Source organism: Gorilla gorilla, chromosome 2, assembly GCF_029281585.2.
Source record: "Gorilla gorilla gorilla isolate KB3781 chromosome 2, NHGRI_mGorGor1-v2.1_pri, whole genome shotgun sequence".
NCBI classification, from domain to species: Eukaryota; Metazoa; Chordata; class Mammalia; order Primates; family Hominidae; genus Gorilla; species Gorilla gorilla.
The window spans coordinates 147,140,172-147,166,443 of record NC_086017.1 but is presented as its reverse complement, the minus strand read 5'-3'; the positions used below and the strand labels follow the sequence as shown (position 1 = coordinate 147,166,443).

General features: G+C 39.1%; 1 protein-coding gene across 6 annotated transcripts in view; it reads right to left on the bottom strand.

The window, feature by feature from the left end:
- PPP2R3A (protein phosphatase 2 regulatory subunit B''alpha) overlaps positions 1-12,432 on the bottom strand; it is a 206,535-nt gene extending 194,103 nt beyond the window's left edge. For 2 of the 6 annotated variants that reach the window (XM_055382948.2, XM_063704230.1), the window contains exon 1: positions 12,216-12,411. The gene's annotated coding sequence lies outside the window, so the exon portion shown is untranslated. Of the gene's footprint in view, positions 1-11,435; positions 12,099-12,215 lie in introns of those variants that run through there. The other 4 variants (XM_004037696.5, XM_063704231.1, XM_055382946.2 and 1 more) reach the window with 4 other exon arrangements.
- Positions 12,433-26,272: the final 13,840 nt, after the last annotated feature.

Genomic DNA, 26,272 nt, shown 5'->3' with positions numbered 1-26,272 from the left:
ACCCTTCACCTGGCTTCCTTTAATCATACAGTTTTAAAAATATTAGATATATCTTGATGTTTTACAAGAATGCTGATCAGCCAGGTGTGGTGGCTCACACCTGTAATCCCGGTACTTTGGGAGGCTGAGGCAGGTGGACAGCTTTTAGCTTAGGAGTTCAAGACCAGCCTGGGCAACATGGTGAAACCCTGTCTCTACAAAAACACAAATATGAGCCGGGCAGTGGTGGCTCACACCTATAGTCACAGCTACTCGGGAGACCGAGGCTGGAGAATCGCTTGAGCCCGGGAAGCGGAGGTCGCAGTGAGCTGAGATTGCACCACTGTACTCCAGCCTGGGCAACACAGTGAGACTCTTATCTCAAAAAAAAAAAAAAAAAAAAAAAAAAGAATGCTCATCAGATGAATGCAACTTATGTATTTAATAAAGAGCATCTTAAAATAATTTAGCAGAATTATATTTTTTATGCTCTTTAACTTATATTTTGACACGTGTTGCACACATGCTCCATCTTTAACCAACAGTCCATTATGAGTACAAATTAAACCACAAATGCAACTAAAAACAATTAAAAACAGTGTAATGGTTAAAAACCACCAAAGCAGACAATAAGCAATGATTAGAGATCATGACCACATTCAAGCAATATCTTCTAACGACTGTACGTTTGCATCACACCACTCAAACTGTTATCTTTAAGTGGAAAAATATTTAAATATTTTATTGACACAGAACTATTATTAATGTCAATGATATAAATTGATTCTAAGAGCAATTTATAATCTAATTCTAAAATTTCACATCAATTAGAAAATGTGGCAGAAGAGTCAAGACAACTTTGGAGTGGGAGGACAAAGGGAATGGTAACGTTTTTTCCTTACATTGAGTGGTAACAAGTGTTCATTGTATTGCTATGCTTTACACCTTATATATACGTTTTACAAATATTCTACTATAGCTATTTAACATTTAATTTTAAATATATTTAATTTTTTAAATAGAATGGAGGAGGACCTTGCCTTACCAAGAAAAAATATTATAAAACTACTGCAATTTGAAATGTATTAATGGTGTAGAAACAAAGATCAATGGGACCAAACAGAGTCCTAAAACCAACTTATGCACATATGAGAATTTAGTAATTGATAATTTGACATGCCACCTATTAAAATTATTATTCTAAATGAATGGCCAACTGAACAAGATTCTTCCCTCACACTATTCACAAAAATAAATTCCAGATGAACTTAAATATCTACATTTAAAAAATAGTATTAAAAAGTAAGATTTTATGTGTATCTTTGGGGCAGAAAAGAAGTATTAAAAAAGTTAAGTAAAATCAAATGCCATATAAGGCAAAGATAGGGAAATTTGCCATCAAAATTAAAAACTACTATTTAACAAAAGATACCACAAAGGGAGAGGACTCCAACAGATTGGAGGAAATACGCCATTTTTATAATAAAGGATGAGTATGTAGAGTTTATTTACCTAGAATTTATTTAAGTCTATTTACAACATAAATAAACAAGAAAAGGCAAGCACCTGTTATGTTGTGTATTCTAGAAAAATGCAATATGAGTGCTTAAACAAAATACAAGTTAAATTTCCTTCTCATGCTAAAGAAAGTCTTCCCTCTTAGTGCAGCAACTCTGCCAAATGCTCAAGAGAGCCAGCCTTTTTGGCTCACTGACCTACCATGATGGTCCTGATGGTTTATGATGGCCACTAGTGCTCCAGTCATTACATCTGCATTCCAACATATAAGACACATGAAGGGATGAAGAAAGGAGTGCTTTCTCCCTTTAAGGAGACTTCAGAGAGTCACATTTAACCTTTGCTGCTTATATATCACTAGCTGAAACTTACATAGTTATACTTAGCTCCAAGGAGGTCAAGTGTTCTACATGGGCAGCAACGGGCCTGGGTAAAAGCTAGGGTTCCTATTACTAAAGATGAAAGAAGAATGGATCACAGGATGTAACCAGCAGTCTCTGCTATGCAACCCAACAGACAGAAAAATAAATACAAATAATCAAAAACTTTAGAGAAGATATTCAGCCCCAGGGAAATAAAAATTAAAACAAGGAGATACCATTTTGTACAACTTTTAAGAGAGGCAAAAATTCACAAATTGGTGAGGGTATGAAGATTTTTAGCCTAACAGTATGTTAATTACTCTTACAAAGAGAACGTATTCAATATTATCAGTGCTTTTAATTAGATTATATATCATATATCTTATATATGTAATATTAGTACAGATAACTTGGGGACCAATTTGGCAGTTTTTAATTAAAATTTTAGCTATATGATTATATGACTCAGCAATTCCACCTTTCAGAATCTATGCAATACAAACATTCACACATTTGCCCAAGTACCAGGATGTTCATTGCAGTAATGTTTAAAACAAGGAAAAATTGGAAACAACCCAAGTGTTCAGCATCAGGGGAAAAGCACTCCACTTTATTTTCTTCATAGCACTATTACTACTCTCTGAAATTATATTAATTTATCTACTTGTTTATCATCTAGGAAATCAGCTCATCTAGGAAAAGGAAAGCAAAGAGACTGTATTTATATAATACTTGTTTGGCTAAAATTCTTAGAAATAATACCGTTTCTTCTAAAACAACAAATCAGAACAGACACCATTCCAGATTTTAATAACATGAACCCACCAGAGGGCCCACATAAAGGCCTGTAGGTTTGCAGACAAAGGCTGAGAAACACTGCCCCTGATGAAGTGTCTAAACTCGCTATCTAGATAGACTGTCACTAGATGTGGCCTGTTTGCCCTTTTAAGGCCTGGGGCATTTCTCAGTAGAATCAACACACTCTTCATTACACAGAACCCTCAACTGCCTTTAATACTTGGATCTCAATACTGCTGCCAGCACCCAGTGAGCCTCCACTCATTGAGGGCCCACCATGGGAAAGGGGTCTCAACCTTCTACTAGAAGAATACCAAGATTGCCAAGATGTACCATGTTGAGAGAAGACAAAATGCTAACAGCTGGGCCACAGTGCTTGATGGAAGACTTGGCATCGGTAGGAGCACATCAGTACTCACAACAGCAGTATTCTGGGGCCCAATCCCCAAGGCTGTAAAATAGGAAATATGCCTACGATCTACAAAATGGAAGGGATAAATGGCCCTTGCTAGGATTCCTAAGCCCTTAATGACATTTCCATTCACAACCACTAATCTCTGCTTTTTATTTCTAATCTCACAGAGAAGCAGTTTCCAAGCTGCTTTTTCAACTGGAGGAACTCTGTTCAAATGAAAGTGTAAGATGAATAAACAAACAAGAGGAAGGGGATAGCCTTAGTGCTCAGTCTAGGGGGTTGGGGTGGGAGGATACCCCTCCCTTTTACCCCAAAGTGCTGAGAAGCAGAGTTTGAAAGGGAAGGGAGACAGAGAACAAGGGAGGAAGCTTTACTAGGAGAAACAAAGGTCCTGTGGAAGGAACATACCTGGCTTGTTGGAAGATGAAAAAAGTCCCCTTTTTGACTGGGACAAAGCAAGCACAGGGAAGAGCAGTAACAGATGAGGTCAGAAAGACAAAGAGGAGTTCAGATTATGTAGGGGCCTTGTAGGAAAGTGTAAAGCCTCTGAGTGGATAACTTACTTTTAACAAGATTCCTCTGGCTGCTGAGTTGGGAATAGGCCGTCAGAGAAGGACATAAGCAAGGAAAAGACGTTACTGCAAGTTATTTCCTTCCTAACTTGGAGATATACATTTGGTAGTCGGCATGTAGTTGTTGGTGTATAGATGGTATTTAAAGTCATGAGACTGACTGAAATGCCAAGGAAATAAGAGTCAATAAGGAAGAATGGAGTATTAATGAGCCTTGCAATGCTCCAACTTTTAGGGGTCAAGAAGATCATGAGGAACTAGCAAAAAGACTAAACCTCCAATAAGGTGAGAGGGAAATGCAGAGAATGCAGCAAAGCTAAATGAAGGACGCGTTTCAAAGAAAGAGGAATAATCAACTGTGTAAAATGCTGCTGAAAGGTCAAGTAAGAGGAAGACTGAGAACTGATTCACTAGAGCTAGCAACATGAAGGTCAGTGGTGAGCTTGACAAGAGTGCTTCAGTGGGGGAAGGGGCCTGATTAATGTGGACTCAAGAGAGACTGGTGGAAAAGGAACTGGAGTCAGTGAGTTAGATAACTGTAGAAAACAAATAGAGAGGGGAATGCAAAGTCAAGAGAGTTTGGTCTTATATTAAAAGGCACTATATCTCCGGTATCTAGAACAGTGCCTGGCACATAGTGATAAATTAGTAAGTATTTGTTGACTGAACTGATCACTAGCCATTTAAACAGTCTTAGTTCTGGAAGTTTAAAAGCTGATAGAGTGAAACATGAGGATTCTTGGTCCAATAAGAAGAAACTGCCTTTTAATTTCCTACTATGCCTGCAAATTCTTTAGGGCCTTTAAACACCTAGAATAGACATTCCTCAATATCAGAGGAATAGCAACAGAATTCAACAAACACATGCCCTACAAGAAACTATACTTTCAATTCTGGATAGCTGCAATCTCTCCAACTACCTCTTGCATCTGGGGCCCTGTGACTTTGGACCTAGGGATACAACATGGATCACAGTCCTCTAGTCACGTTGTGATTCACTATGCACTAAGAGGGAAGATGTGTGGTGGTCCCTGAAGGACATCAATCTATGCGGCCTTGACCAAATGAAAGCTCTATGTGGCATGCCAATAATAATCATGAGTATTTGTTTAATGATATATACTTTTCAAAGTGGTAATACATATATCCTCTCCTATTTAATCTTACAACAACTTTGTGAGGCAAGTGTTTTTATCACTTTCATTTTACAAATAAGAGTCTCAGACTTGCATAAATCACACAGCTCTTTCAACAAATTATGCTGGGATAACTGGATATTCACATGCAAAAGAATGAAGTTGAATCCCTACCTCACATACAATAATTAACTCAAAATCTACCAAATAGCTAAATGTTAAGAACTAAAACTATATATTCCCAGAAGAAAACACAGGAGTAAACTGCCAGGACCTTGGATTTGGTGATAGATTGTCAGATATAATGCCAAAAGCATACACAATCAAAGAAAAAACAAATTCAACTTCACACGAATTAAAAACTTCTGTGCAAAGAACACTAACAAGAAAGTGAAAAAACAGCACACAGTAAGACAGGAAATATTTGCAAATCATAAACCTGATTCGTATCCATATTTACATATGTAAAGAACTCTTAAACTCAACAACCAAAAGACAATCCAATTAAAAAATTGATAAAAGACTTGAACAGACATTTCTCCATGAAAAGATGCTCAACGTCAGTAGTCATTAGGGAAATACAAATAAAAACCACAATGAGGCACCACTTCACACCCACTAGGATGGCTATAACCAGAAAACAACAAGTGTTGGCGAGGAGGTGGAGAAACCAGAATTCTCAAAAATTGCTGGAAAAAATGTATAAGTGTGCAGCATCTGTGGAAAACAGTCTGGGAGTTCCTCAAAAACTTTTTAAACATAGAATTACTGCATAATCCAGCAATTCTATTCCTAGATACATGCACAAAAGAATTGAGAACAGGTATTTAAACAAAAATTTGTAAAAGAATGCTCTTAGCAATACTATTTATAAGAGCCAAAAGGTGTAAACAATCGAAATGTCAACTGATAAACAAAACGTAGTATATCCATACAATGGAGTATTATTCAGCCAAAGAAGGAATGAAGTACTGATACATGCTACAACCTGAGTGAACCTCGTATACATTGTGCTGAATGAAAGAAGCCAGGCACAAAAAGTTACATATTGTATGATTCCATTTATATGAAATCTTCAGAACAGGCAAATCCATATAGACAGAAAGCAAATTGGTGGGTGCCAGACGGTAGGGGTAAAGGGGAATGGCGAGTGACTGCTTAATGGGTACAGGGTTTCCTTTTGGGGTGACGAAAATGTTCCAGAATTAGATAGCGGTGATGGCTGCACAACATTGTGAATGTACATATTGAAGTAACTGATTTGTATACTTTAAAATGGTTAATTTTACCTCAATTAAAAAAAAATCACACAGTTCACCCTTGACAAATCCAGGAACTATACTCAGGAACTGACTCCAAGTCCTCTCCCCACTCAGCTATCCTGTTTCCTCCACAAACCAAAGGAGCTCTGGACCACCTTGGTAATGGACTTTTGCCTCTATATACTGCCATCCAGGCATAGTACCTAACCATATTTGTGATGATGGAATTCCCACAGCTGTCCAAGCATATACAAGTTTCTAAATAAAATATTTTCTTAGAATGGACTCCCATTACAAACCATCTTGGACCAAGGTCTGCTTTCATGTCATAAAGTCATCCTTTATACAGAAGTTAACCATCATCCACCTAACTGATAAACCAATGACAGCTATGAAGTCTGGTCCCTCACAAGATGATATTCCTGTTTTCAAGAGTATAGCAATGAGGTTTATGCCTTCAATTAATCAAAACCATTCTTAACCAATAATTCTTGGCATTTTCCACCCCTTATATTTTCTGTTCTGTTGGCAGGCTACAACTCTTAGAAATATGAAGCACAAAATTGACCTTAAAAGCCTCTCTGCTAGGTTAAGGTTGCCAGTGTGGCAGAAATGGATAAAAGACAAACTGGTTGTGACCATCTGCATTACAACCCATCCTAAATAGTCACTCTAACACCAAGTCTTCGAGGTAGAAGCCTTCACACAACTTTTTGGAAACCAGTTTGCTCAGTGCTTTCTTCTTTCTGAGCTCAATGAGGGCCCTACATCTCCAACTTACATCCATATCCCTCAGGTACCATCAGTGATAAATACTTCAAAGTATGAGAGTTTTTACATGCATGCAACTGGAAAATTAAGCTATAATATCAAGTTAATTGGAAAAAATACAGCTGCAAAAACTATTCCTGGGAATCTCACAGTTAGATACACATTCCCTAACATAGCCAAGTATTCCATTTTCAGCATACCAACAATATAGTCTTTGTTCATCAGCTCAATGGGAGGATGATGTCAGGGTCACTGGAGCCCAGATCACCACTGGCCTTTAGGAGCTCTACAGCTTTCCAGTTGAGAAAGAAACTTGTGGCCTAATCACCAACATCTGAGTCAGCCCCTTCAAGAGTCCTGGCAAAATTTCTTCTCAGTAAAAAGTAGTCTCCAAAACAAGACCCCTAAGAATGTGGGAGAGGGGTATCAGACACCATTGACCTACATCCCTAAAAAGTTAGGAGAAATGTTTGAGTAACCAACAGACTAACACCTACATTGTAGGCATGTAAGACACCTCATCCTCCCTCACCACTTCCTCTTTTCGGGCAAGCTTCTCAAAGGAATTTCCAACACTTGCCACTCCCATTTCCTTACTTTTTACCCACTTCATTTTGGTTTCTGCCTCTTCCAATCTAAAATGGTTCTTGCTGAGGTCAAAGACTCCATCTTGCTAAATTCAACAGATCATTTTTGGTCCACATCTTTACTTGATGACACGTCTCTATTTGAAACATTCTTCTCTCACCTTTTATGATGCATCTTAAACTAGAACTAGATTGTGAAGGAAACAGCTAAGACAAAAACCAAATATTGTTTAAATTACTCTTGAAAATCCTTTAAATGGCCCGTTAAATATCGCACACCTGTATACAAGTAAATAAAACTTTTCTCTCTCTCATTTAATAAAAAACATGGTAGAGCGCATTCAGTTAAGTTTGCACACTTTAATTCTAAGCAAGGTGTCATTCCACTGTACCTCTGTGGCCACTTCTCATTCTCTTCCTGGGCTATCCTCCTCTACTAAACTTCAAAATGCTGGGCCTGAGCCCTTTTTTCTTAATCTCTGTCAGTGGTTCTCAACTTCCACAGCTAAGTGGAATCACCTCAGATTTGTCCAAGACAGCAAATCAGATCAAGTAAACAGAAAAAGAAATTTCTTAGGTGGACCACAGCATTAGCATTTTTTAATCATTCAGTGATTCCAATGTGCAACCAAGATGAGAACACTGTTCTATGCTCTCTTCCCAGACCAGGGATCACATGCTCAAAAGCCTACAGTCAGAGAAATAAATGAGCAAAGTGGGCCAGGCATAATTTTAGGGAGTGGTGGGCTCTGTAGTGAAATAGAAGAGCTGCGATCATCTGTGACTTAGCTCCAATTATTGCTGCCATATTGGAAAACCAACTCAGTAGTGCTACATTTTCTCATTTTTAAAGAGAAACCCCAAATCTGGATTTTTCATGAGAAATCTTCAGATTTTAAAATATTGGCAACTAACTCAAAATTAAACAATAACAAAACCACTGTATGGGCAAAACATCTGTGAGTCAGATTCAGCTGTAGGCTACTGCTTTGCAACCACTGCCCTAGATAATTTCGTCCACAGCCTTTAATTTACACCTAAAAATTTGTGCCTCCAGTTTAGCCCTCTGCTCTTGGCTCTGAATTAGAATTGTCAGATGCTTATGTGACCTCTCACTTGAAAATCTCAGCAGTCCCAATGTAAACTGTGATTTAAACTCATCTCAAAACTATTTATCCTTAAATGTTCTTTATTTCAGGTAACACCACCACCATTCACTGGTTGGGCAAGCTAGAACCCTGGGAGTCATCTTAGGATCTCATTTCTCCCTCTCAACCCTTGTACCATATCAACTACCAAATCCTATCAATTACGCCTCCTAAATATATCTCATGAATATATGTACTTCTCTCCATCTCCAATACGACCATTCTTTTCTCTCAGCCACCACCTTTTCTCTCCTATGTTATCCACAGTAACCTTAATTAGGGGCAGCTGTCTCCCACACTCAATCTTGTTTCCTTCCAAAGCATTCTAATATGACCAGAATATTTTATAATCACAAATAATTACAAATATATACACATATACACGCATTACATAAATATATACTTACGTAAATATATGTGTTTGTGTGTTTATTTCACCCAACAATTCCATTTCTAGGAATTTACCCTATAAATATATTTATTCACATATGAAACAGCATATTCGTAGCACTGTTTACGGTAAATTACTGGAAACAATCTAAATGTCTGTCAGTGGGGGAATGGTTAAATAATCTATGGTATATCCATACAGTGAAATACTGTACAGTCATTCAAAAAAATAAGGAAACTATATACTGAAGTGGAAAGATTCCCAAGACATTGTTAAGAAAACAGAGTGTACAGTATGCTACCATTTGTGTAAAACAGTAAGAGGAAAGATATGCATTTCCTTGAATGCCCACAAAAAATGTCTACAATGATATACAAAACTAGTATCAGTGGTTATTCCTTTGGAAGACAGGGAAAATGGTGGCTGGGGGAGGGAGCAGAACCCACCAAAAATGCTCTGATTTAATAGGCTTGGAGGAAGGCCCAGGCGTCGGTCTTAAGTTCTGGTGGTTCTGATGAGAGTGTTGGACTGAGAACCACTGCTTAGTGGACAGCCTTTGCCTATTTTCCTAGCTTCATTTTGTGTCATCACTCTCCGTGTTCCTGGCTTCTGGGTTCCCAAAAGCGGCCCTGTTCCTTTCTTCCTTAAGGTATTCACATCTGTTCCTTCTGCCTGGAATATTGTTCCCGTGAGCTTCACCTAGTAACTCCTGTTAATCCTTCACCGTCCACCTCAAAGGTCACTTCCCCATGGAAACTTTCCCCAGTTTCCAAACTACATCAGGACATCTGTTTTATGCACTCAGAGCTGCCTGTACTTCTCCCAGAAATTAACACAATCGTAATGAGATAAATGTATATTTATGCATGTATACATCTGTCACCCTCCTTAGACTATAAGGTCCAGGCATGCAAAGTTGTTACTAATCTATTTCCATACCTAATCTAGTGTCCAGTTGGCAAAACAGGCCTTCAGAAATCTGTTAAATAAATAACTGTTCCCGCCCTCAAGCTTAGTATAGTAAACACCTAAGCAAATGAGGACAATGCTGCGTCACTAGTGTTAAGGCAGCAGTCTGCTCACAACAGTGGTTCTTAACTAAGGGTGATTTTGGCCCTCCTGGGGGACATTTGCGATGTCTGTAAGCATTTTTGATGTTCACAACTGTGTGTGTGGAGTGCTACTGGTATCTATTCCTCAGTAGATGTTAGAAATGCTGCTAAACATCCTACACTGCACATGATAGCCCTCCACAACTAGAAATTACCTGGCCTAAAATGTCAACAGAACTACAAATGAGAAACTCTGACTCAGAGGACGATAACACTCAAAAGAGCTGTCAATTGCACTTCTGAGGGTGGTGATTTTTAAATATCTGTTTTCTTTTTGGGGGATGGGGGGTGTCAAGCAAAGCTTCAGGGCAGAGGTAAAGCTTCAGCTGTGTGTTTGAAAGGTAACAGGGGCCAGATCAGTGGGGACTATGTTTGTCAGGAGCAAGGAGGAGTCTCTGAAGAGTTTAAAAGCAAAGTTATGATTTGAACAGGTGCCCCCAAGTACCCTATACTCCAAAATTATTCATTTCCTTTTTTCCTTTCTCGCTGAAACAAAACTTCCATTCTCTCATAGTAGCTGGTTTCAGCTGAACATTAAGGCCAAATTAATTCAGCCCAAGATAAAGTCAGATAGGCCCTTCACTCTCCAGAATGTTAAGCTACATTTTAAAATATGCAAATACTTATGAGTACAAATAAATCTTTAACTGCTCAATGTTCAGGTTGTCAGTGGATAAAGCTATTTTTGAACTCAACAGCCAGATTGGCCCCAGTAACACTTTCCCAAAGCTTTGTTTTTTAAAAACCTTTTTGATCTGTTTCCCCGTTCTCCTAGAAATCTCCTAGATTTCTGAGCTCCTAGATTGTATAAAAGATCTAAGTTTTTTTCCACAAGTATCTCATGCCATTAAGTTCTTCTGCCAGAGGTGATAAAAGGGCCATCTGGATGCAATAAATGTAAATAAATTGTGTGTGTAAATTAGCAGTGGCTTAGAAAATTTTTAAAAGGCTTTCATGGACTACTGAAAGAAACTGAGATAATTTTTAACATACTACCAAGAAAAAAAAAAACAACAGTTTTACTGCAACACAAGCCGGCTGCCTACTGAACTGGACGCCCATGCTCTGACCTAGTATGGCAATTCTTAGGGTCTAGGCGCTGGGTTCTCTGTTTACAAGAAACTAAGGCCTGAGACTAAGGAAGAACAAAGAAAAATGCCTGGCACCAAAGGTGTGGGGGATGTTTTGTACATAAATGAAGATTTGAGGAGGAATACTTCCTCAGATGTTGGAAGGAATTACTCTTTTTTTGCTTACTTGTTAAGAATTTAATGTTTTCAGGCCATTTCCTAATTAGAAAATACCTTATAATTTACAAACAATAATTTGTCTTCCCCTACATTTGCTGACCACCAAGACTGGATAAAATTTCCTTAAGCTTTACCAGAGTGGGAGGACTGGGAATAACGGGAGCACAACAGAGTTCGGATGCAACATCAACTCCAAGCCCGGCCAGCTGGTTTCCATCGAGAGATCCCCCAGGAGAACGCCCCTCCGCGGCGGCGGCGGCCAGGTCGGAGCGGGAGAGACCCACCGAGGCGCTCCAGCGCGGCCGCGGTGCAGGGCCAGGGGCCGCCCGGCCTCCGTTTACCTTTGTTTCAGGTACCCCGGCTCCTGGCGGGCCGGGAATCCCGTCCGCGGCCCGGAGCTGGTGACACATCCTTCTTTGGCCAAGTCGGGCCGAGGTTGGGCAGGGGGCGGGGAAGGAAAAGAAAGCCTCAGCGCCTAACGACGTGACTCTCAGTTCTTCCAAAACGCTGGCATTTGTTTCTCTGCCAGGCTTTCCTGTTAACAAGTTCCCGAGGGCTGTGCGGGCGAACTGGCCCAGGAGCCCTAAAAAGTGGGAGGGCCCAGGCCGCCCCCGCCTACCCTCCTCCGCGGGCGCCCCTGGGGCAGGCAATTTCCACACCTCCCTGGCTGCCGTGTCCCAGGACCGGCCGGCCGCGCCGAGGCAACGCACCACACCGCACCGCACCGCCTGGAATTCCGACTTCCACAGCCCAATCAGCTCCGTGTGGCCCCTCTGGCCAGGCCGGTCCCCGCCCCCAGGTCCCGGCCCCGCCCGCCCCGGCCTCCGCGCGCCGCCCCGAGCCTCGCCACCCCCTCGGGCCGGGACGAGGGAGCTGAAGGCTCCAGGCCGTGCGGCCACTGTTCCTGCGCCTACCTCGTTGCCCGCGGCTCCTCCTCCGGCGCCTCAGCTCGCGGGCAGCGCTCGCCTCCAAGCCTCCCCGCGGCGCGGACTCTCAGGCTACGAATGCGGCGCGTGAAGAGAGGAGGCCCGAGCGCGCCCCGCCCAGCCACCCGCAGGCCCCTACCTCCTTCTCCTCCTCCTCCTCCTCCTCCTCGGCCCCACCCTCGGCGGCCGACCCGTCCGGAGCACCGCCCTCGCGCCAGGCCCCGCCCACTGTCCGACCCCGCCCCCAGCCTCCGCCCCGCCCCTCTGGCCAAGGCAGGAAGGGGGCCTCCAGGGGCGCCGCGAGAGCCGCTGTGGCCTCGGCGAGGGCAGTCTCCTGTATGGCGGCGCCGCGGGGATGCGATTCGTGGTGGTCGCTGCTGTTTGACAGATTCGAGTCTCTTGCTCGGATTTATTACTGTTATTGTCATCGTCAATATTGTCATCGTTGTTATTGTTATCGTCATTAGTTGTGTTGCCCTCTTCAAGGGGCCTTCAAGGAGGCCCCTTGAGGGCAGCGCGCTGCTGGCCAGACATTCCCTGGCACTCCTGTCTTCCCACAGTCCTGCACCTGCGCCACATTTCACTCAGCCCAAGAAGTTGTGTGAATTTTGAAAGAAGTGATATTTATTTTTAACTGTTATTGTTAACTGTTACTGTTAAATAAAACACAAATATAGACAGCCATATAAAACCAATGTACAGCTTAATGGATTATTCCGATACACACACCCTTATAACCACTCGCCAGATTTATTAATAACACCGTGTAATATGGTCTGCTCTGAAACAGAACCTCATTAATAGCTGGAAGGACATAGCCTGGAAGGGCCTCCCAAAATTGCCCTCCTTCTAACTGCCACAGTACTCAAATGTGACAGGTCCATAATCATGTCCTCTCCAAGAATATATTTGTAAAATGGAAATTTCTCCAGAATTAGGAACCTCCAATTGAGTATCTTCGTAAAAATCTTGATAAAATGATAAATCTATAAATATATAAGCATATAAATAACAATAAATAAGTCAATCAGTTGGGTTGAATACCGTGAGTAAGGAGCATGGGGGTGGGGGATGGGAGGTATGTAAAGACTTAAAAGGATTAGGTGGGCTGTGAGGACAGGTCCTGGGCACCTGGGTTGTTCTCACTGTCTCCCCAGCACCTAGCATAGCACCAAGCATATACTAGGTGCCATATGTGTGTGTGTATATATGTGCATTGTATGTATATGCACATATATGTGTGTGTGTGTATAGCACAAGGAAAGAAAAAATTATGTAAGATAACCCCAAACAAGCTTTACATACTGAAATTTCACCCAAGGTCAATCCTCCCAGTAGCTAAAGTGTGCTCTGTGAGATGCCTTGATGCCCTAGAGAGAAAGAGACCATTTTACTTTCAACTTTCTACTGCTTTTCCATTTCAAAAGCCCTTTCACATGCATATGGTATCTTATTTGAGACTGAGAGCAACTCTGTGAAAAATGCAGGGCAGGATAGGACTCTGCAAAGGTCACAGTGCAATGCATATCAGTAAGAAGGAAAAGTACACAATGTACCATAAAACAATGTTAAAACTGCTGACCCTGGCAACCTGGATTCTTGGTTTGTCTCGACAGTTTTATTGCCAATGTTTTTACATTAGGGCTCCTTTGGCCCTTTTGCCATGCATTTATACACATTATAACTTGAATGTATAAAGGACACAATACGTGACTGGAAATTTGATTCAATACAATAGAGTTAGTCTCTCTGTCATGAGGACCATGGTGAATTGGGGCTAGAGAGTTGCCAATTCACCACGATGTATTGAGTACTCAGACTGTACTAGGTGGTAGGAATACAAATGATATAAAATAAAGAAGATACAGGGGCTGGGCGTGGTGGCTCACGCTTGAAATCCCAGCACTTTGGGAGGCCAAGGCGGGCGGATCACCTGAGGCCAGGAGTTTGAGACCAGCCTGGCAAACATGGTGAAAACCCATCTCTACTAAAAATACAAAAATTAGCCAGGCGTGGTGGCACGCGTCTGTAATCCCAGCTACTCAGAAGGCTGAGGCAGGAGAATCACTTGAACCCGGGAGGTGGAGGTTGCAGTGAGCCGAGATCGCTCCGTTGCACTCCAGCCTGGGTGATCAGAGTGAAACTCTGTCAATCTTTGTTCTCAAGGAGCTTATGGCCAAGTAAGGGAGAAAGATTTGAAAATCAATGTTTAAATTACATGATGGTAGGGGAGCAGTCACGAGCACAATTAATTCTGTGAGGTATAGGAAGAGAGTAGGGCAAGTCTTATTAGACAAGAAAACATCTGAATTTTTTTTTAGTATAAAAATATCAAATATTGAAAACAGAGACAGAATAATATAATGAACTACTATGCACCCATTACTTGGCTTCAACAATTATCCCATGACCAATTTGTTCCATCTGTACCCTCACCTTTTCTTTCCCTCCTTGGATTATTTGAAGGCAAATCACATGGAGCATTATTATTTCATCCATAAATATTTCACTATGCATCTCTAAATGATAAGGTCTATTTTTAAAAACAACCACAAAATCATTAAATTGTCTTTTAAAGTAATAATTTATTAACATCTAGACAGTGTTCAAAATTTCCCAATTTTCTCATAAATGTTTCATGTAGTTTACTTCTTCCAGTCATGATCCAAACAAGTTCCTCACAATGCATTTGGTTAAAATGTCTTACACCTTTTTCTTTCCTTGTACTTTTATATTGAAGAAATAGATTGTTTGTTATAAGGAGTTTCCCACATTCTGCATTTTGCTGATTGCTGTGATGTTCTTTAACATGTGCCTCTACCCTTGTATTTCCCATAAAGGATAGTTACTAGAGGCTTGATCAATTTAGAAAAGTATAACCCATAATGAAGAGAAAAATCAACAAATAAAAAATAGACCAGAACTATCACAGATGTTAGAATTAGCAGAGAAAGACATTAAAACAATTACTATGGCTGGGCATGGTGGCTCAAACCTGTAATCCCAGCGCTTTGTGGGGCTGATATGGGTGAATTACCCGAGGTCAGGAGTTTGAGACCAGCTTGACCAACATGGTGAAGCCGCGTCTCTACTAAAAGATACAAAAAAATTAGCCGGCCATGGTGGCAGGTGCCTATAATCCCAGCTACTCGGGAGGCTAAGGCAGAAGAATCGCTTGAACCCGGGAGGCAGAGGTTGTGGTGAGCTGAGATTGTGCCACTGCACTCCAGCCTGGGCAACAGAGTGGCTCCATCTCAAACAAAAACAAAAACAAAAACAAACAAACCAAAAAACCACAATTACTATAACTATATTCCAAATGTTAAAAAAGTTAAGTACATATTAAAAAGGGAAGATGTAAAAAAGACACAAATTGTATTTCTATAGTTGAAGACTATAATGTCTAGAATAAAAATACATTAGATTGGATTAATGGCAAATTAGACATTACCAAAGAAAAGATTAGTCACATCAATAGAAATTATCCAAAATGAAACACACAGAAAAAGAAATGTTAATGAAAAGAGCATCAGTGAGCTAAAGAGCAACTACAGGTGGCCTAATATGTGGAATCTCCAAAGGAGAGAAGACAAAAAATATTTGAAGAAATACTAGCCAAAAGTTTCCAAAATTTATGAAAACTATATACTCACAGATCTAAGAAGTGCAACAGACTTCCAATTTCCAGTACAGCAGACGATAGACTTACATCCAACTATATCAATAGTCATATTAAATGTGAGACTTTTGGTTCCAAAATGGCAGCATAGAAGCAAGCCGGCTCCCCCTTTTCCCCAGAAAAAGAAGACCAAACCCAAATACACAACACCAAGATTACCATCAACAATATCCCAGAACTGAAATATGAGGATGAGACAGTTTGCAGGGTCACAAAGAAGTGAAAAAGCTCCAAGCAGATGGTAAGAGAATGACTTCCATGTTCAGGATGCCCCTCCCCCTATTCTGTCCAGCACCAAGCATTCAAAAAGTTTCCTCCTAAATCAGTTTATACACTGGAAAAAGTGAGATCAAGGTGGACAACCAGCTCCCCACCATCTTGGGTTCCTTGGCAGGAGACTTGTCCCTGTCTTAGCCCACAGAAACATTGCAAGTCCCTTAAGGGAGAAATATCCCGGAGGATGGGCAAAGGCAAATCGAGAGGCAGAACTACCATCCCCAGAACTGGAAACTGCTCTGTAACTGAGCCAAAGGAGACGTTAAATTAGAGTGTCTGTTCAGCAGCAACATGATGTAGGAGGTACATTCTGCAGATACTTTGGGGACAAACCCCTAGCCAGCCTTCCCACATTGCTGGGATGTCCCAGGATACCTTCCATTTACTAGAGCTGAGGTGGACCTGGGCTTAAGACACTACCTAGAGCTGAAAAGGAGGCAGAAATGTAGCAGTGAAGAATCTTTAAGCAAATACATTCAATAAAACCCAAAACAAGTCAGGCAGAGAAGACTGGAATAAACTACCCTTTAGTGCAAAGACATGGATATACATCACAAGAAACAATAGCAAAGAGGGAACCACAAACTCCCCAAATGGGCAAAGCAAGGGACCAGTAACTGACTTCAATGAGATGGCAATATGTGACCTCTATGACCAATAGTTCAAAACAGCAATTTTGGCTGGGCATGGTGGCTCATGCCTATAATCTCAGCACATTGTGAGGCTGAAGCAAGAGGTTCACTTGAGGCCAGGAGTTTGAGACCAGCCTGGGCAACATAGCAAGATTCCATCTCCACAAATAAAAAATTAAAAAACGAATAGCTGGGTATAATGGTGCACATCTCCAGTTCCAGCTACTCAGGAGGCTGGGGTGGGAGGATCACTTGAGTCCAGGAGTTCGAGGCTGCAGAGAACTATGCTGGCACCACTGCACTCCAGCCTGGGTGACAGAGCGAGACCCTGTGTCAAAAATAAAAAAAATTAAAAAAAGCAAAAATAGAAAAAAATCCTCCAAAATAGCACTTTTAAGGAAACTCAGTGATCTCCAAGATAACACAGAAAACCATTTCAGAAATTTATCAGAGAAATTTAACAAAAATATTGAAGTAATTAAAACAATCCCATAGATGTTTTGGAAGTGAGAAATACACTTGCTGTACTAAAAATTTCATTAGAGGCCCTCAAGAGCGAACGGATCAAGCAGGGGAAGAATCAGTCAGCTTGAAGACAGGCTATGTGAACATATGCAATCAGAAGAGAAAAAAGAATGAAAATAAATGAAGACCACCTACAAGATACAGAAGTTTACCTCAAAAGACCAAATCTAAAAATTATTGGTGTTCAAGAGAGAGTTGAGCAAGGGGTAGAAAGCTTATCCAAAGAAATAATAATAGAAAACTTCCCAAAACATGAGAAAGAATAAATGTTGAGGTACAGGAAGATCAGAGAACACCAAACAGATCTAATACAAAGAACACTACCCCAAAGCATATAGTAATCAAACTCTCAAAGGCCAAGGACAAAGAGAGGATCCTAAAAGCAGCAAGAGAAAAGAGGCAAATAACATATAAAGGAACTCCAGTTTGTCTGGCAACAGACTTCTCAATGCAAACCATACAGGCCAAGATGGAATGGAATGACATTTTCAAAGTGCTAAAAGAAAAAAACCCTTTCATGCAAGAATACTGTATCCAGCAAAGTTATCCTTTAACTGTGAAGAAGAGATAAAGTCTTTCCCAGAAAAACAAAAACTGAGAGAATTCACTACCACTAGAGCCATCTTACAAGAAATGCTAAAAGGAGTTCTTCAATCCGAAACAAAAAATACTAATATGCAAAAAGAAAACATTTGAAGCTATGAAACCCCTGGGTAAAATTAAGTACACAGACAAACCTAGAATACTTAAATACTATAATTGTAGTATGCAATTCATTCATAACTCTAGTATGAAGCCCCAAAGACAAATCTATTAAAAAAGAATAATAGTAACTAACTGCAGGCTGTTAAGAGATACGTAATGTAAAACTATGTAAATTGAGACAACCAAAAGTCAAAATGTGGGAGTGATGGAGTTAACATGTAGAGTTATTTTTTATTTTTCCTTCATGTCTATTCTTTTATTTTTTATATAAGTTGTCATCTCTTTAAAATAACTTGTTATATCTATAAGATTTTTTTTAAGCCTCATGATAACCACCATATGCAAAACCTGTAATAGAGTCACTAAAAATAGCAATTGAAGATGGCAGCAGCAATGATTTACCAGCTGTGGGCTGGAGCAGCATAGTGGTGTTGAGCCTGCCCTCAGGTGCCAGGTGTTTTGGGGTATGGGCCTTGCCAACTGGAGAGAAGGTCAAGCATGCCAGCCAGGTTGATGATAATAAAGACTCCAGAAAAATTCAGTTTGTGGGTTGTCAGAAAGAGGTGAATGTAAACTTTGCCACTGATTTGATAACAGAGCAACCTATGAGTGAAGTAGAGAGTTGGATAATATTGTGTAACTGGTTGGGGAGCTCTTGGCTACCCAAAAGTATGTGTAAACATAGACAAAGAAACAAAAACTGGGATATGTGGTTATTGTGGACTATAGTTCAAAAAACACCATCATTAGAATGAATTGTGAACCCATGGTCCTCTGAAGTATGTGGATGAGCATTTTGATTTTGAAAATAAAGCATGTGAAATCACTAGTTCTGTATAAAGGATATTCCTATTGCTAAATAAAGGGTAATGCTATCAAGAAAAAAAGACACAATGAATTAAAACATACTACCAGAGAAAATCACTTAACCACAAAGGAGGACAATAAGAACAAGAAAGGAAAAGGGGAGTTACAAAACCTGAAAATAAGCAACAAAATGGCAGTAGTTAAGTAATTTCTTATGAATAATAACACTAAATGTGAATGAACTCAGTCCTCCAATTAAAAGGAATACAGTGGCTGAATGGATAAAGAAACAAGACGCATCTATATGCTGCCTACGAGAAACCCATTTCACCTATAAAGATGCATACAAACTGAAAGTGAAGGGGTGGTAAAAGTCATTCTGTGCAACTGGAAATCGGAAAACAGTAGCAGTAGTTATATTTATGTTGGATAAAATAGACTACAAATTAAAGACTGCAAAGAGAGAGACAAAGAAAGTCATTATATAATGATAAAGGGATCAATTCAGCAAAGGATAAAACAATTATAAATATTTATGCACCCAAAACTAGAGCTTCCAAGTATACAAAGCAAACATTAATAGATCTAAAAGGGAGAGATAGACTGCCATACAATAATAGTAGGGATTTTTAACTGGACAGATTACCTAGACAGAAAATCAACAAAGAAACATCAGAGTTAAACTACACACTAGACCTAATAGGCCTGACATTTACAAAACATTTTATCCAAATGATGAAGAATACATACTTTTTTCATCAGCACATGGAACATTCTCCGGAATAGATCATATCTTAGGCCACACAAAACAAGTCTGAACAAATTCAAAAAACTAAAAACCATATCAAGTATTTTTTCCTCACCACAATGGAATAAAACTAGAAATCAATATCAAGCAAAACCACAGAAACTACACAAACACATGGAAATTAACATGCTCTTGAATGACCAATGGGTCAATGAAGAAATAAGAAGAAAAAATTAAAATTTCTTGAAACAAATGAAAATGGAAACACAACATTCCAAAATCTATGGAATACAGCAAATGTAGTAGGAAGAGGGAAGTTTATAACAATAAATACCTACATCAAAAAAGTAAAAATATTTCAAATAAAAAATCTAATGATGTACCTCAAGGAACTAGAAAAGCAAGAATGTTGCAGGAAGTCAGGGACGCCGCACAGAGGGGCTGGCTGAAGCCACTGCAGAAGAACATAAATTGTGAAGATTTCATGGACATTTATCAATTCCCAAAATTAATACTTTTATAATTTCTTACGCCTGTCTTCACTGCAGTCTCTGAACATAAATTGTGACGATTTCATAGACATTTATCTCTTCCCCAATTAATACTCTTATAATTTCTTATACCTGTCTTTAATCTCTTAATCATGTTATCTTTGTAAGGTGAGAATGTATGTCACCTCAGGACCCTGTGATGATTGTGTTAACTGTACAAATTGTTTGTAAAACGTGTGTTTTAACAACATGAAATCAGTGCACCCTGAAAAAGAGCAGAATAACAGCAATTTTCTGGGAACGAGGAAAGATAACCATAAGGTCTGACTGCCTGCGGGGTCGGGCAGAATATAGCCATATTTTTCTTCTTGCAGAGAGCCTATAAACGGATGTGTGAGTAGAAGAAATATCGCTGAATTCTTTTCCCAGCAAGCAATATTAATAATTAATACCCTGGGAAAGGAAAGCATTCCCACGGGTAGGTCTATAGACGGCCGCTCTGGGAGTGTCTGTCTTATGCGCTTGAGATAAGGGATGAAATACGCCCTGTTCTCCTGCAGTGCCCTCAGGCTTACTAGGATTGGGAAATTCCAGCCTGGTAAATTCTAGTTAGACCGGCTGTCTGCTCTCGAACCCTGTTTCCTGTTAAGATGTTTATCAAGACAATGCATGCCCAGCGGGACGTGGACCCTCATCAGTAATTCTAATTTCACCCTTGCCTTGTGATCTTGCTCTTCCCTTTGCCTTGTGATCTTTTATTGCCCTTTGAAGCATGTGATCTCTGTGACCCACTCCCTATTCATACACCCCCTCGCCTTTCAAAATCCCTAATAAAAACTTGCTGGTTTTGTGGCTTGAGGTCACCATCACGGTCCTACCAATATATGATGGCACCCCTGGTGGCCCAGCCGTAAAATTCTTCTCTTTGTACTCTTTCTCTTTATTTCTCAGACTGGTCGACACTTAGGGAAAAATAGAAAAGAAACTACATTGAAATATTGGGGGCTGGTTCCCCCAATACAAGAACAAACCAAATCCCAAATTAGTATAAGGAAAGACATAATAAAGATGAAAGCAGAAAATCATGAAATTGAGACTGAAAACTACAGAAGATCAATGAAACAAAAAATTGTTTTTTAGAATGATAAACAAAGTTGATAAACTTTAGCTAGACTAAGAAAAAAGAGAGAAAAGATGGAAATAAATAAAAACAGAAATGAAAAAGGAGACATAACAACACAGAAATACAAAGAATCATCATAGACTATTTTGAAAAACAATACAGCAACAAATTGGAAAACCTAGAAGAAATGGATAAATTCCTAGACACATACAACCTACCAAGATTGAACCATGAAGAAATAGAAAACCACAGAAAACCAAACACTGCATGTTCCCACTTATAAGTGGGAGCTGAATGATGAGAAAACATGGACACAAGGAGGAGGAACAAGACATACTGGGACCCGTCAGTGGTGGGGGTAGGGGGTGAGGGGATAGACAGCATCAGAAAGAATAGTTAATAGATGCTAGACTTAATACCTGGGTGATGGGATGATTTGTGGAGCAAACCATCATGGTACATATTTACCTATGTAGCAAACCTGCACATCCTACACGTGTAACCCCTGAATTTAAAATAAAAGTTGAAGAAAAAAAAAGAAATAAAAAACCTCAAAAAAAAACCCAATAATGAGTAATGAGATCAAAATTGTAGTAAAAAGTCTCCCATCAAAGAAAATCCAAGGATCTGATGATTTCATTGCTGGATTCTATCAAACATTTAAAGAACTAGTACCAATTATACTCAAAATCTTAAAAAATTGAAGATAAGGGGATACTTCCAAACTAATTATATGAGGCCAGCATTCACCTGATATTAAAACCAGACAATGACACAGCACAAAAGAAAACTATAGGTAAATGTCACTGATGAACATAGATGCAAAAGTCCTCAACAAAATACAAGCAAACCAAATTCAACAGCACATTGAAAAGATCATTTACCATAATCAAGTGGGATTCATCCTAGAGATGCAAGGACATGTCAACATACGTAATCAACAAACATGATACATCACATTAACAGACCAAGAACAAAAACTATATGATTATTTTAGTAGCATTCGGTAAAGTCCCATATCCCTTTATGATAAAAATCCTTATGGAACTGGTATTGAAGAACCATACCTCAGAATAATAAAGGCCAAATCTGACAAACCTGTAGTAACATAGCACTGATGAGGAAAAATTAAAAGCCTCTTGTCTAAGATCTGGAACTGGACAAGGATGTCCACTTCCACTACTTTTATTCAACATAATACTGGAAATCTTAGTGAGAGCAATCGAGCAAGAGAAAGAAATAAATGGCATTCAAATTGTAAAGAAATAAGTCAAATTAGCCTTGTTCACAGATGACATGCTATTGTATACAAAAAAACCCTAAAAGCTCCACCAAAAAACTGTTAGAATTGATAAGCAAATTCAGTAAAGTTGCAGGATACAAAATCAATATACAAAATTAGTAGTGTTTATATTTTCCAGCAGAAAACAATCTGAAAAAGAAATCAAGAAAACAATCCTATAAGTGCTTGAAGTAAAGGATACCCCATTTACCTTGATGTGATTAGTACACATTGTATGCCTACATCAAAATATATCATATACCCCATAAATATATATACCATGTACCCATAAAAATTAAAAATAAAAAATTAAATATATATATAGACAATGTATATCAGAAAAAAAGAAAGCAATCCTACTTATAATAGTTGCAAAGAATACAAAATACCTAGAAATCAATTTAACCAAATATGAAAGATCTATACAAGGAAAACTATAAAACACTGATGAAAGAAATTGGAGAGGACACACCAAAGAAAAGAGAAAGATATTCCATGCTCATGGACTGGAAAAATTAGTATTGTGAAAACGACCATACTACTCAAAGCAATTTACAGATTCAATGCAATCCCTGTCAAAATACCAATGAGATTCTTCACAGAAATAGAAAAAACAATCCTAAAATTTATATGGAACCACAAAAGACACCAAACAACCAAAGCAATCTTGAGCAAATAGAACAAAGCTGGAGGCATTATACTAATGGACTTTAAAGTATACTACAAAGCTATAGTAACCAAATCAGCATGGTATTGGTGTAAAAACGGACACATAGACCATTGGAATGGAGTAGAGAATCCAGACATAAATCCACAAGTTTGTAGCCATCTCATAGTCAACAAACATACCAAGAACATATAATGGAGAAAGGACAATCTCTACAATAAATGGTACTGGGAAAACTGGATAACTATATCCTGAAGAATGAAACTACACCCCATCTCTCACCATACACAAAAATCAAAATGATTAAAGACTTAAATCTAAGATCTGAAACTATGAAACTTCTAGAAGAAAACATAGGGGAAATGCTCCAGGACATTTGTCTGGACAAAAATTTTTTGTGTAAGACCTCAAAAGCACACTCAACTAAAGCAAATACAGACAAATGGGACTACATCAAGCTAAAAAGCTTCTGCGCAGCAAGGGAAACCATCAATGAAGTGAAGAGATGACCCACAGAATGGGAGAAAATATTTGCAAACTGTCCATAGTAATAACAAGGGAGTAATAACCAGAATATATAAGGAGACAAGGGAGTAATAACCAGAATATACAAGGAAGTCATAACCAGAATATATAAGGAGACAAGGGAGTAATAACCAGAATATATAAGGAGCTCAAACAACTCAATAGCAAAAAACCCAAATAATCTGATCTAAAAATGGGCAAAAGATCTGAATGGATGTTTCTCAAAAGAAGACGTACAAATAGTCAACAGATATATGAAAAAATGCTCAATATCACTAATTATCAGAGAAATGCTAATTAAAGCCACAATGAGATATCATGTCACCTCAGTTAAAATGTCCTTTACCAAAAAGATAGGTAATAAGAGATCCTGGCAAGTTTGTGGAGAAAGAGGAACCCTTATACACTGTTGGTGGGGATGTAAATTAGTACAGTCTTTATGGAAACAGTATGGAGGTTTTTCAAAAAACTAAAAATAGAACTACCACATGTCCAGCAATTCCACTACTGAGTGTACATCCAAAAGAAAGGAAATCAATGTACCAAACAGTACCCTGCAGTACAACGTACCAAACAGTACTCAGGAGTACAACACGGTGAAACCCCATCTCTACTAAAAATACAAAAAATTAGCAGGGTGTGGTGGCACACACCTGCAATCCCAGCTACTTGGGAGGCTGAGGCAGGAGAATCACTTGAACCCAGGAGGCGGTGGTTGCAGTGAGCCAAGATCAAACCATTGCACCCCCGCTTGGGTGACAAGAGCAAAACTCTGTCTCAAAAAAAAAAAAAAAAAAAAGATAGGAGCTGGGGAAATAGACAAATCTATTATTATAGTTGTATATTTCAATACCCTGCTCCAAGTAATTGATAAAGCAAGTAGACAGAACATCAGCAAAGATATAGCAGACTGGAATAACACTCTCAAGCAACTTCACCTAATTAACATTTGTAGGACACTCCATGTAATAACATTATTCACATACTTTTCAAGTGCACAGGAAACATTTACCAAGATAGATCAGATTTAGTACTGTAAAACAAGTCTCAAATTTAAAAGAATTCAAGTTATAAAAGTATGCTCTTTGACCACAGTGCAACTGTATTAGAAACCAATAACATGTCTAGAATTTAGTATATACCCTCCTCCCGACTCTAACTCCTAAACTTGCTCCTCCTCCATGTCCTTTTCTCAACTTAGGTCAAGGCCCCATTATCCATTCAGTCACTTAAGCCAGAAATTCTTAATTATCCTTTTCCTCATCTCTCTTAAGCAACAAATTACCATATTCTGCTGACTTTTCTTCCAAATCATTTCTCAAATCTCTTCCCAACTCTCTGCCTCGATTACTGCAGTCTCAGTTCAAGTCATTACCATCTCTCTTTATGGACCTGCACCAGCCACCTAACTGGTCCCTCTGCCTCTCATCTTCCCCTCCTTAAACTCATTTTCCACATGTAAGTGAGTGCAGTGAATAGTCTCTCACATTCTTACAGTCTCTGTTTCTCCGCATCTGTAGAACAGCTTTCCTGTATTTGGGAAATCTCTACTGTTAGGAGTCCTGACTCCCAAAGTGCAAACCAAAATTCATTTTCATCACCTCCTTTGCTGCTAGGGCAGGGTACATGACTCGGGCTTAATCAGATGCACCACACAAGACTTTAAGACAAGTACGGAGTGAAGAAGCAGGACATCCACAACAGAATAAAATTGTTACATATATGTGCAAGATATTCCTAGAGATATTTTCCTGTAGGAGGGATTTATTTACTCTCCTTTCTCTCTCTTTTCTCTCCTTCCTTCCATCCGTCCTTCCTTCCTTCCTTCCTTCCTTCCTTTCTTCCTCCCTTCCTCCCTTCCTCCCTTTCTCCCTTTCTCTCTTTTTCTTTCTTTTCTCAGCTTTATGAAGATATAAGTCACATAACATGTAATTCACCCATTTAAAATGTAAAATGCAATGGTGGTTGGTATAGCCACAGAGTTATGTAATGATCATCAAAATCAATTTTAGAACATTTTCATCACCCCCAGAAGAAACTCTATACTCATTAAGCTACTCTTCATTTCCACCCATCCCCACTCCCATCTGTAGGCAACCACTAACCTACTTTCTGTATTAATAAATATTCATATAAAAGAAGTCTTATAATATATGCCTTTTTTGTCTCACTTCTTTTGTATAGGTAGCATAATGTTTTCAAGTTTCATCCATATTGTACTGATCCATTATCAGTAATTTATTCCTTCTTATTGCTATATAATGTTCTATGGCATAGCTACACAGCAGTTTGTTTATGCATTCACCTGCTCATGGACATTTAGGTAACTTTCATTTTTTGGCTATTACAAATAAGACTGCTATGAACATTCATGTCCATTCTTTGTATGGACTTATGCTTTCATTTCTCTTGAGTATATATCTAGTGGTCGAATTGCTGGGTCATGTGCTTTGCTTGAAGGTTTAAGGAGTTTTTTTTTTTTACTTTTAATTTTTATTATTTATTTATTTATATATATTTATTATACTTTAAGTTCTAGGGCACATGTGCACAATGTGCAGGTTTGTTACGTATGTATACATGTG